We start from the raw sequence: 12,490 nt of genomic DNA on the forward strand, positions 1-12,490 counted from the left end.
TCAGTGCCATCCCCTGCTGGCAACTCCTAACCACTTAGGACACCTCTGAAGGTCTCTTAAATATCGTGGAGAGTAGGAGTGATTCTTAGACTTAAGAACGTTGATAAAAAGCTTTTATTCTTAAGTTTGAGAGTAGCACTAAATTTCGCAAATTCTCAGGACTTAAGTGTAAAATGGCACTCTAAGAAGCTTGATAAGTACGGCCCCAGATGAGTAGCCCGCTGGCCTGTTCTGAAAATAGCTCAAATAGCAGCACTTACCAGTTAGCTGCCTCTAATTTTTAAATGGTATTTATTTACTAGCAAGCTGGTCTCGCTTTGCTCAACATTTTAAATTCTAAGAGAGACAAAACTCAAATAGAATTTGAAAATCCAAGAAAATATTTTAAAGACTTGGTCTTCACTAACTGACAAAGAAACAGATAAAAAAATTTGGTGTCCAGTTCAAAGTGTGACATGATTTATTTAAACATTTGAGAGTTGACTTTTGTATTTTACATGAGTTATTATTTGTACAAACATGGTGCAAAGTAATTCATGAATTGTTCAAAAATGTTAGTGGCTAGCTAGTTAAAATGGGATATTGTGATGTCTTAGAAGTGATCATTTGAAAATGTTCAATTTGAAAAATGTGCACTTAGAGAAAATATAAAAATAAAGTTTTGCATATTGATATTTATCTGTTTCTATATATATTTATTGTGAGAAATCATTAAGATGATCAGTGTTTCCACAAAGATAAATATCATTAATTATTAATAATAACATAGAGTTAAAGGTAAATTGAGCAAATTGGCTACTTCTGGCAATTTATTTAAGTGTGTATCAAACTGGTAGCCCTTCGCATTAATCACTACCCAAGAAGTAGCTCTTGCTTTCAAAAGGGTTGGTGACCCCTGCTCTAGAACAATCCGGATGGTTCTTTTCCTCTTTGGTCCGGAGGACACGACGTCCACAGTTTCCAAAAACAATCTGAAATGTGGACTCGTCAGACCACAGAACACTTTTCCACTTTGTATCAGTCCATCTTAGATGAGCTCGGGCCCAGCGAAGCTGATGGCATTTCTGGGTGTTGTTGATAAATAGCTTTGGCTTTGCATAGTAGAGTTTTAACTTGCACTTACAGATGTAGCGACCGACTGTAGTTACTGACAGTGGTTTTCTGAAGTGTCCCTGAGCCCATGTGGTGATATCCTTTACACACTGGTGTCGCTTTTTGATGCAGTAGCGCCTGAGGGATCCAAGGTGTGTAATATCATGGCTTACGTGCAGTGATTTCTCCAGATTCTCTGAACCCTTTGATGATATTACGGAGCGTAGATGGTGAAATCCCTAAATTCCTTGTTGAGAAATGTTGTCCTTAAACAATTTGCTCAGGCATTTGTTGACAAAGTGGTGACCCTCGCCCCGTCCTTGTTTGTGAATGACTGAGCATTTCATGGAAGCTGCTTTTATACCCAATCATGGCACCCACCCGTTCCCAATTAGCCTGTTCACCTGTGGGATGTTCCAAATAAGTCTTTGATGAGCATTCCTCAACTTTCTCACTCTTTTTTGCCACTTGTGCCAGCTTTTTTTGAAACATGTTGCAGGCATCAAATTCCAAATGAGCTAATATTTGCAAAAAAGAACAATGTTTCTCAGTTTGAACGTTAAATAACTATTAAATATTTGCAAATCATTGTATTCTGTTTTTATTTACCATTTACACAAGGTGACAACTTCACTGCTTTTAGTGTTTTTGTACTTGGGTGGTGTATAAAGTGTATTTATGTGCAGGTACAGGTTGTGTGTTGGACAACTCAGCTGCAGTCTGAAAGTACCAGATTGGAACAAAAATATTTTTGCGGGCGGAAAAAAAAAATCAAACCCATCCATCCATTTTTTTATTATTTTTTTTTACACACATGAAAATAGTTCGGGGAGGTCTTCAAGAACTGAATGTGACTCCACCAAATCACTCATAGGGCCACACATCACGAGGATGTTAAGACCTCGGTGTCTTAGTTTGATAAAGTGGAGCCTGGAATTTTCCGACGCATTTACTACTGTAGTTCTTTTCACTGTGTGGATAATAGACGTTGTGCCCTGAGCAAACACCCATGTTGTTCCCTGTCAATGCATCACTTTCATCTGCGCCCTCAGTCCCACTTCAGATATTTTTCATCACTTCCTGCAAAATAGCAGTGAGTCAAATGTGCTCTCCTTTCATGTCCTACTGTAAACACGGCAGCTCTGACCCGCCATGAAAGGAAGCTGGAGGGAAAACACAAAAAAGTGAGCATTGTGACAAAGATTCAAAGAGGACGACAGTTTTGGACTTTTAAAGTTGACTTTTTTAAATCTCTCTCAAGTGTACCTTCAAACAGTTTGAGCCGTGACCGGAGCCTTCGATCCGTGGCAATAAAAGAGAGCACGTACAAAAAAAGGAGCGGATGAGGTTTAATAGAATTAAATAGAATAGAAAGTACTTTATTGATCCCTGGGGGAAATTCAGCACCACAGTCCGCTCACAATAGACAATAAACACTTAAGTATTTTTAACATGTGAATAATATAAATACAGTCTATTATACAGCATTATTCACATGTGAATAACATAAATACAGTCTATTAAACAGCATTATACACATGTGAATAACATAAATACAGTTTATTATACAGCATTATTCACATGTGAATAATATAAATAAAGTCTATTATACAGCATTATTCACATGTGAATAACATAAATACAGTCTATTAATCAGCATTATTCACATGTGAATAATATAAATACAGTCTATTGTGCAGCATTATTCACATGTGAATAACATAAATACAGTCTATTATACAGCATTATTCACATGTGAATAATATAAATACAATCTATTATACAGCATTATTCACATGTGAATAATATAAATACAGTCTATTATACAGCATTATTCACATGTGAATAATATAAATACAATCTATTATACAGCATTATTCACATGTGAATAATATAAATACAGTCTATTATACAGCATTATTCACATGTGAATAACATAAATACAGTCTATTATACAGCATTATTCACATGTGAATAATATAAATACAGTCTATTATACAGCATTATTCACATGTGAATAATATAAATACAGTCTATTATACAGCATTATTCACATGTGAATAATATAAATACAGTCTATTATACAGCATTATTCACATGTGAATAACATAAATACAGTCTATTATACAGCATTATTCACATGTGAATAACATAAATACAGTCTATTATACATATGCATTATACAGTCTGATGGCTGTCGGTATGAAGGACGTTTTGTACATCAACGATGCTGAAACCAACCCCATGTAGGTCAATAGTAGGAGTGTCCTGATCAAATATCGGTCCGATATCAGAAATAAACAAGCATCGGGTGACATTGGCTTAGGGTTGTCCCCATACTAACATTTAAATGTTAAAAGCACTTCGGAGCATTTAGACTCGCACAAAATACCCAAACTGTGTCATTTGAGGGAAAAAAAAATCTGAGTTAAAGCACTTCCGAGCATTTAGACTGGCACAAAAACCCAGATCTGTGTCACTTTAGGGCAAAAAAAAATCATTTTGAAGCACTTTGGAGCGTTTAGACTGACAAAAAATATCCGATCTGTGTCACTTGAGAGCAAAAAAAATCACATTTGAAGCACTTAGGGTTTTTTTTGTCAGTCTAAAAGCTCCAATCTGTGTCACTTGAGGGCAAAAAAAAATCACATTTGAAGCACTTTGGAGCTTTTAGACTGGCAAAAATTACCCGAGCTGTGTCACTCGAGGTAAAAAAAAATCTGATTTGAAACACTTCGGAGCGTTTAGACTAACAAAAAATATCTGATCTGTGTCACTTGAGGGCAAAAAAAATCTGATTTAAAGCACTTCGGAGCGTTTAGACTGGCAAAAAATACCCGATCTGTGTCACTTGAGGGCAAAAAAAATCAGATTAAAGCACTTCAGAGCATTTAGACTGGCAAAAAATATCCGATCTGTGTCACTTGAGGGCAAAAAAAACATCACATTTGAAGCACTTTGGAGCTTTTAGACTGGCAAAAAATACCCGATCTGTGTCACTCGAGGGCAAAAAAGTCAGATTTGAAGCACTTTGGAGCGTTTAGACTGGCAAAAAATACCCTAACTGTGTCAATTGAGGGTAAAAAAAATCTGATTCAAAGCACTTCGGAGCATTTGGACTCACAAAAATTACCCGAGCTGTGTCACTTGAGGGCAAAAAAATCTGAATTGAAGCACTTTGGAGCGTTTAGACTGACAAAAAATATCTGATCTGTGTCACTTGAGGGCAAAAAAAATCTGATTCAAATCATTTCGGAGCGTTTAGACTGGCAAAAAATACCGGACTGTGTCACTTGAGGGCAAAACAAATCAGATTTGAAGCACTTTGGAGCGTTAGACTGGCATAAAATACCTGATTTGTGTCACTTGAGAGCAAAAAAAATCTGATTCAAATCATTTCGGAGCGTTTAGACTGGCAAAAAATACCAGAACTGTGTCACTTGAGGGCAAAAAAATCTGAATTGAAGCACTTTGGAGCGTTTAGAGTGACAAAAAATATCCAATCTGTGTCACTTGAGGGCAAAAAAAAATCAGATTTGAAGCATTTTGGAGCGTTTAGACTGGCAAAAAAAACCTGATCTGTGTCACTTGAAGGCAAAAAAAAATCTGATTTGAAGCACTTTGGAGCGTTTAGACTGGCAAAAAATACCCTAACTGTGTCACTTGAGGGCAAAAAAAATCTGATTCAAAGCACTTCGGAGCGTTAGACTGGCATAAAATACCTGAGCTGTGTCACTTGAGAGCAAAAAAAATCTGATTCAAATCATTTCGGAGCGTTAAGACTGGCAAAAAATTACCAGGACTGTGTCAGTTGAGGGCAAAAAAATCAGATTTGAAGCACTTTGGAGCATTTAGACTGGCAAAAATACTCTATCTGCGTCACTTGAGGGCCAAAAAACTCTGATTCAAAGCACTTCGGAGCGTTTGGACTCACAAAATATACCCGCTATGTGTCACTTGAGGGCAAAAAAAAATCAGAATTGAAGCACTTCGGAGCGTTTAGACTGACAAAAAATATCCAATCTGTGTCACTTGAGGGCAAAAAAAAATCAGATTTGAAGCATTTTGGAGCGTTTAGACTGGCAAAAAAAACCTGATCTGTGTCACTTGAGTGAAAAAAACAGATTTGAATCACTTTGGAGCGTTTAGACTGACAAAAAATATCTGATCTGTGTCACTCAAGGGCAAAAAAAATGAGATTTGGAGTGCCGTGTAAACGTGACGTTATTGATTCCGATCCTGTTTTCTCCAACGTAGCCTGCTCCTGAGCAGCTTGCATGAGTTACCATGGCAACGTATCCCGCTAAAACGTTAAGCAGCGTCGTAGGACTGCACGCTTTGACTTCATCCTCAAACCTATCCTGGATAAGCACACACCGTGTCTGGTAGATTCAAAAGTGTCGGGGCCCGAGATGAATGAACATGAATTCAAAGGATGAATGAACATGAATTCAAAGGATGAATGAACATGAATTCAAAGGATGAATGAACATGAATTCAAAGGATGAATGAACATGAATTCATGGGATGAATGAACATAATCCTCTGATGGCACTTTGGATCTGAGGTGCCAACATGGTTCTATCCATCATGACTTGGGTCTGGCAGGCCTAAATACTGTACCAACTACTGCTGTTTCTTGGGGGAGATCTCACACACTCTTATTTTAAGTGTGCCTTCTTCTTCATCTTAGCTATGTAAATGAAGTTGAAATGAAGAAAAAGTGCCCCACGAAGCAGGAAGACAATTGTGAAACCGAGGCTAGTTTTGATGTTGGCCAAAGACCTCAAGATATGCTTTCAGACACTGGAGGGAGCCTGCTGCAAAGTACCCAAGGCAGAGCAGTTTGATTTCCCAAACGTTCATAATTAAACACTTTCTATTTGAAGAGGCAGCAGGGAACACCTTGGCGTGTGTTGTTTTAACGGCTATTGTGTTTGCTAAACATAATACTTTGGAACTTTGATACCGAATCCTTTGGTGTGTGTTAACTTTGGCAGTGGCCAAAGGATTCTGGGGATGCTTCTCCTGTGAAGGTCTGTGCCTCCACTGTCCACCACCCACCAACTCGGGTCGCAGAGTTCCCTGCAGCCACTGTTCCCTGACACACAGGGAAGACATTGTGATGCATCTTGGGGTGAAAACCTATCTCAAGTGTCTCCGAGGTTTTTTGAGAAAACACATCAATGTCGGATTGTTATTTCTTCTCTATGCCTATCTTGCATTGCCAAACTTTGCTTGGTACGCCCTCGGACTATTATAGTTTAGTTGTTTCTACAGAACACGGAACTGCAATTTCTTACGCCGCGTATTCTGCATAAACCTGGAAGCTCACCGTCTTTACCTGCGGTAAGGGAGTTTGTATGGTACTGAGCAGAAGAGGAGCGTTCAGAAGCTCTCTTGGCTGGCCTGCGAGCCACGCAGGATGGGTCCTGGCTGGATGGGAACCTGAGCTGAAAGTAAGGCAGAGTCAGCAAACAAGTCATTGAGCAAATAAGCCGCACTTACACTTTTTGAACGGGCCGTTCCCGTGTCCACAAATCTTCATTGCAGTACTACTATTCCTTGGTCATGCCACTCGCTTTGTTTTGAAATACTCATCATAGTGCAGGGGTATCCAACTGAATCGTTTTGGGGGCCACATTTCCAGAAACCTAAGGACTGGAAGAACCAACGTCCTCTACAGTAGTCGTTTGATTTCATCACCAGCCGTTGTCAGTCCACTGCTGGACGAAAGCCTCAGCATGTTTCTGCCATAGTGAACGATCTCTAGCTGCTCCTTGCCACTGCACTGTTCCCCAATATTTGTCTATTTCATCTCGCCATCTCACTCTTTGTCTTCCTCTATTTCTGCTCCCATCCGTGGGTCTCCATGATGTCATTAGGGAAGTCCATCTATTATCTGTTCTCCTACTGATATGTCCAGCCCACTTCCACTTACTTCCTTTGATAGTTCTCATAATGTCTTGGACTTGCGTTTGTTTTCTCACCCATTCATTTGTTTTTCTGTCTTTATATGTGATTCCGAGCATATTTCTTTCCATGTTGTGTTGTGCTGCTGCTATTCATTTTATTTGACAATGCCCAGGTTTCAGCTCCATATGTCATGGTTGGTAACACGCATTGATTAAAGACCTTTCTTTTTAGGCTTAACGGTATTTCTCCTCTCATGATGTTGCTCAGTTTTCCATTTTGGCACCAGCCCAATCTGATTCTCCTCCCTATCTCCTGTTCTTGACTCTTTTCTTTCAGGCTAACATGAATGATAACATGATTTAGGTCTATTTATTTTGTTTGAGCGTTTTTGATGTTCTTTAGGACTTTCTCCAAAAAAGCTAGTCAAAGATCAACTTTAGTATTTTTAATAATCTGAAGCCAAAATGTGAACCAGTAGAATAGCCAAATGGTGAAAAAGTATCCTATTTGTCATCCTCTGCATTAATGTTCTCAATGTGTATCTCCTCTTAAAGGCCTACTGAAATGAATTTTTTTTATTTAAACGGGGATAGCAGATCTATTCTATGTGTCATACTTGATCATTTTGCGATATTGCCATATTTTTTCTGAAAGGATTTAGTAGAGAACAACGACGATAAAGATCGCAACTTTTGGTATCTGACAAAAAAAAGCCTTGCCCCTATCGGAAGTAGCGTGACGTAGTCAGTTGAACATTTCCGCAAAGTTCCCTATTGTTTACAATGATGGCGGCCAGAAGTGAGAGAGATTCGGACCGAGAAAGCGACGATTTCCCCATTAATTTGAGCGAGGATGAAAGATTTGTGGATGAGGAAAGTGCAAGTGAAGGACTAGTGGGGAGTTGAAGCTATTCAGATAGGGAAGATGCTGTGAGAGGCGGGTGGGACCTGATATTCAGCTGGGAATGACTACAACAGTAAATAAACACAAGACATATATATACTCTATTAGCCACAACACAACCAGGCGTATATTTAATATGACACAAATTAATCCCGCATAACAAACACCTAGGTGTTTGTTATGCTAACTCCTAGCTCCTAGCTACTAGCTACTAGCTCCCGTCCATATAACCCGCCAATACAATTCAAACACCTGCACAACACACACAATCACTCAGCCCAAAGGACCGTTCACCTAACCCAAGGTTCATAAAGCTTATATATTTAACCAAAGTTACGTACGTGACACGCACGTATGGGCAAGCGATCAAATGTTTGGAAGCTTGATAAATACGGCCCCAGACATTTTAAGTGCTGAGCACCAACCATGCCACCATGCCACCGTGCTGCCTTCAGTGGAACACAACAAATCCACCTGAGCGCTTCCCGGCAGGCAAATAACATTGAAACAACGTTGACAACTTGTTGAATGAGGTCCTGACGTGGAACAACTCAAACATAACGTTGAAACAACATGCTTTTTGACAACCTTTAATCAATGTTGGGTTCTGACGTTGATTTGACATTGGAATTTGGTCATTTCCCAACCAATATTCTACAACACAAATACAACGTTGAAACATGCTTTTTAACGACGTTTAATCAATGTCAAGTTGTGACATTGATTTGACATTGAAATTTGTTCATTTTCCCACCAATATTCTTCAACACAAATACAACGTTGAAACAACATGCTTTTTGACGTTTAATCAACGTCAGGTTGAGACAGGGCCGGCCCGTGGCATAGGCCGTATAGGCAAATGCTAAGGGCGCCGTCCATCAGGGGGCGCCACGCCAGTGCCACACATGTTGGAGAAAAAAAGTTGGTACTATTATTTCTAAATACATGAAATAATCCCACGTTAATTAAAATGCAAAGTAAAGCCTATTTAATAAAAATATTATTTGTTACAACATTACGCACCCCCCCCCCCCTCTCCCTTCCCGTATCATGACTCTTTTTGGACGTCACCACATAAAAAAATCAACCCAAGATGTCAAAGAAAAGAAGAGGAGGAGAAATGAGAAAAAGACAGAGGTAGCAGGTAGGTAACGTTAGCCTACATTAAATTATTTGTCTGTTACAGAATGTGATAGTAACCTGGCTTTTTAGCATTAAGCTAATGCTACATGATTCGGCAATTGCTAATTAATAAATAGCTAGTTCTGTTTTAACGTCGGGTTAATATTGTGGAGGGGGCTAAATTGCTATGGAAAGTAATAATGTAACGTTAGGTAATTACAGTACTCCCTGGTGTACAGTCATTTGTAAGTCATTCTAGTTAATGCAATATTAAAAAGCACAAATAGAGAACTCTGTAGGATCCCCTTTTTTTGTAATATAGTTGTTAAAGTCATACTGGTTTGATATCTTGTTTTGTGCAGTTCCTTATTTATATTGTATTTTTAATTTATTTTATGCAACTTGTTGACACGTTTTATTTTGTGTTTATGTATGTAAAAAATATTGTATTTCATATATTCATTTTTTATTTTTTGTATTCATTTATTTATTCATATTTTTTTTTATCTTGTTAACTATTCTGATTGTTAATTTGCTTTCTTTAAGTAAAAAAAAAGGTAAAAGACAAAGCTATTCGGTTTCTTGTGAGTATATACACTTCACTGCCGATGTGGGGGGGGGGGGGGGGCGCCACCTAAAATCTTGCCTAGGGCGCCAGATTGGTTAGGGCCGGGCCTGGGCTGAGACGTTGATTTGACATTGAAATTTGGTAATTTTCCAACCAAAAACGTGGATCCAAGGTTAGACATCAACGATGTCACATCACAATGTACAAATACAACTAATTTGCAACGTTGTGTCAAAGTCAGTTTTTAAGGACATGTACGTATAATCAACGTTGCATCAATGCCTGCTGGGACCTTAGTAATGTTGGAATAACTAAACCGATGTGTAATCAACATGTTTATACATTGATGTCGCTGTCATCGGTCGGTGTTGCCATGGCAACCGGCAGTAATGTTTCTGAGTTGCCAGTTGTATTGAATCATATTGGATGTGCTGGTTGTGCCAGTATAAACAACTGGAAATGAAAACCAAGGATTTACTTGAATTTGAGCTGAGGCGATGCCTTAATAGAGTCTGAAGGGTTGTGACAAAATGAGTTACAAAGAAAATATGAATATGAATATGAAGCCAATCTGGGAACTTACTTTTTGAACTTTTACTGACCAGTAAACAGCTTTCTTTTGCCCAAGTCATATGGAATTGCCACGCCAAAGTAGATCAGTAGATCTTTTTTAGGATTGAACCAGCAACCTTCAAGTTAAGATGATAATAATAATAATAATAATAATAGGCTGTGTTTACAGTATATTATTCACGTGTGAATAATGCTGTATAATAGTCTGTATTTATGTTATTCACATGTGAACAATGCTGTATAATAGACTGTATTTATATTATTCACATGTGAATTATTCTGTATAATAGTCTGTATTTATATTATTCACATGTGAATTATGCTGTATAATAGTCTGTATTTATATTATTCACATGTGAATAATGCTGTATAATGGACTGTATTTATGTTATCCACGTGTGAATAATGCTGTATAATAGACTGTATTTATGTTATTCACTTGTGAATAATGCTGTATAAGATTGTATTTATATTATTCACATGTGAATAATGCTGTATAATAGACTGTATTTATGTTATTCACATGTGAATATTTCTGTATAATAGACTGTATTTATGTTCTTCACATGTGAATAATGCTGTATAATAGACTGTATTTACGTTATTCACATGTGAATAATGCTGTAAAATAGACTGTATTTATGTTATGCACATGTGAATAAAGCTTTATTATAGACTGTATTTGTTATTCACATGTGAATAATGCTGTATATAGACGTATTTATGGTATTCACATGTGAATAATGCTGTATAATAGACTGTATTTATATTATTCACATGTGAATAATGCTGTATAATAGACTGTATTTATATTATTTACATGTGAATAATGCCGTATAATAGACTGTATTTATGTTATTCACATGTGAATAATGCCGTATAATAGACTGTATTTATATTATTCACATGTGAATAATGCTGTATAATAGACTGTATTTATATTATTCACATGTGAATAATGCTGTATAATAGACTGTATTTATATTATTTACATGTGAATAATTCCGTATAATAGACTGTATTTATGTTATTCACATGTGAATAATGCCGTATAATAGATTGTGTTTATATTATTCACATGTGAATAATGCTGTATAATAGACTGTATTTATATTATTCACATGTAAAAAATACCTAAGTGTTTATCGTGAGCGAACTGTGGTGCTGAATTTCCCCCAGGTATCCATAAAGTACTTTCTATTCTATTCTATTCTATTCTATTCTTTTCAAGTTGGGAGCCACCCACACTACCATTGGAGCAATGACCCCCCCCCCCATTCCCCTCCCCCGGTGTAAAATGTCAAGTATTTAGAGCGTGTCACTTGTTGTACATTTAGTTATGTCCCGGCCTTATTCCGAAATGGAATACACTCATAAATTCTACAGACAGTACCCCATCATTTTTGTATTTATTTAAAAAGTAAAAACTAAAATATCAATACTTAGTTGATGCACCTTTGGCAGCAATTACACCTCAAGTCTTTTTTTTTAATACAATGACAAAAGCTTGGCACACCTATCTTTGGGTAGTTTTTGCCCATTCCTCTTTGCAGCACCTCCTCAAGCCTCATCACGTTGGATGGGAAGCGTTTGGTTTTCATCCAGAATGTCTCTGTACATGTGCTGTATTCATCTTTCTCCCAGTTCCTGGCGCTGAAAACCATCCCCACTGCATGATGCTGCCACCACCAATTATCACTGGAGGGGTGGTATTGACCAGGTGATGAGTGGCGCCTGGCATTTTTACTTGTAATAAATTGGCAAACATGTTTATAAAAAACTTTTTCCATTGTCATGTTGTGGTGTTGTCTGTAGAATTTTAATAGATGTATCACATTTTGGAATAAAGCTGTACCATAACTAAATGTGGGAAAAGTGACAAAAACAGTGCATAATATAAATATTGAATTCAGAATAATTCCCTCTACATTCCATATTAGGACTATACAGGACCCCAACAGTCCTTTTCCTAAGATTTTCTCACATCAGGTTTTGATGCAGAGGTGGCTGGGCAGGCTGCCAGCTGGACTGGTGAGCTGCCTCGGAGTCTGTGACGGGGTCGGGTCGGCCCGTGGGGCATTACGGATTGCACAAAAGTGAAATAATGCTAATACACATCATGGACCGCCCCTCCCTTGTTGCACTTCCAACATCTGGTTAATAACACGGCAAGAATCCACTTGAAACCAAGCGTCATAGGTCAGGTGACTGCATCAATAGAACTGAAAGCCATCCTATGGTCTACATCAGAGCACCATTAAAGTGCCACTGCTTGGTCTTCAGTTAGGAACAATGGAACTTTGCCCTTGTTCTGGG

The sequence above is a fragment of the Entelurus aequoreus genome, linkage group LG23 (assembly GCF_033978785.1).
Source record: "Entelurus aequoreus isolate RoL-2023_Sb linkage group LG23, RoL_Eaeq_v1.1, whole genome shotgun sequence".
Classification (NCBI taxonomy): Eukaryota; Metazoa; Chordata; class Actinopteri; order Syngnathiformes; family Syngnathidae; genus Entelurus; species Entelurus aequoreus.